A 1,679-nucleotide genomic window follows, 5' to 3' on the forward strand; every position below is an offset into this window, starting at 1 on the left:
CTGTATGTTCTATCTGTAATCTAACTTTGTTAAACTGTTCTAGTAAAACTGCAATACATAACCACATGCCACACCACACTCCCTCTTGCTGATGTTCTCATGAGAGTTGGGCATATCCTATTTCTGACTTGTTCTATCAGATCTTTCTCTAATTTATCATTTTCTCTGGCCCTCAATTAGATATTACTTTCAAACATGGTTGCTTACTTCTACAAACCATTACTTCATTATTAGGTCTAGCAGGATGTTCCCTGTCCAATTCCATTAAAATATTCATGGAGCAGGAGGCCTGTGATTATATGAGAAAAATGGAGGTAGCAGAAAGAGATGCAGGGACAGAAAGCAACTCATAGGAGAGGAAGAAGCCAAGATGAAAGTGGACAGACAGAAAGGAAGTGCTGATCCTGCATGGTTTTAAATAGCCACAGGTTGTTATGAATATGATATAGGGATAGAGTGGCTGTGTGGTAGTGGCACACACCTCAAATCCCAGCACTTGGGAGACAGAGGCAGGCAGAATTCTGAGTTCAAGGACAGCCTGATGTACAAAGTGAGTTCCAGGACAACCAGGGTACACAAAGAAACCCTGTGTGGAAAAAAAAGCATAAAGAGATAGAATAATCGGGATCATGTGTACGAACTATGTGGGCAGCTTGTATCATTATCAATTACCTCTGAGAATCCTGTGTGGGTATCTTGTGGATTAATAGAGAATTTATTGATATATAAATTTGACTTGTAAATAATAAACTTCTATAGGTTGCTTCTATTGGGTTGATGGGTGTTGTGGCAGCTGACTGTGGGGAGGATGTGTGTTGTATGGGTATCCATGGCAGTGAAAGGAACTTGGGAGTTCCAGCACTGCAGGAGAGTTGGCAGGCAGACAGGAACTTGGAGGTTCTATTTTATATCCCTCAAGAGTTACAGAGAAAAGGTATGTACTAAGGGTGTATCTGCATTTAAGCTGGATTGTATCTTTGGATAGGATCCCTTGCCACAACAGCAGTGGTGCTGGATTAAAATTCCTCCACTGTTTCTAAACAGAAGTCCTTACACACGTAGCATGGAGCTGCCTTCCCTACATAAAATTGGGTCTGCCACTGTTCCTGCTGACCAGAAGGACTCCCTGAAACAATGTTGGACAGGTTGCTTGACTTTCACTGAGCTGCTCTTTTGTTTTGTCTGTCACTTACAACCTTCCCCTTCACTATCTGAAAATCCACACCGTGGTTTGTTTTATTTTTGTGGTTGTTTTATCTGCATGTATGCTTGTCTCTGTAACTCTTGTATACCTAGTGCCCATGAGTGACAGAGGAGTATCTCAAGTCCCCTGGAACTGGGGTTACAGACAGTTGCGTACTATCATGGAGACATTAGAATCCAAACACATGTTCCCTGGAATGACAACTAGTGTTCTTAACAAATAAATAAGTATCAAGTGGTCCTAATAACTGAGCTACCTTTATGCTCTTTAGTGTGTGTGTGTGTGTGTGTGTGTGTGTATGTGTGTCTATGTAAGTATGTTTGTGTTGTGTATATGTTTCCTTTTGTGTATGTCAGTAAGTATAAGGTAACAAGCTGTATGGCAGAATATAGATAAAAATAAATAGGTTACTCTAAGATTTAATATAGTCTGAGAAGAGCCTAGGTATATGGCCAAGGTGTGTGTAAATATACTT

This window comes from Mus pahari, unplaced genomic scaffold (genome assembly GCF_900095145.1).
Source record: "Mus pahari unplaced genomic scaffold, PAHARI_EIJ_v1.1 scaffold_13546_1, whole genome shotgun sequence".
Lineage (NCBI taxonomy): Eukaryota > Metazoa > Chordata > Mammalia > Rodentia > Muridae > Mus > Mus pahari.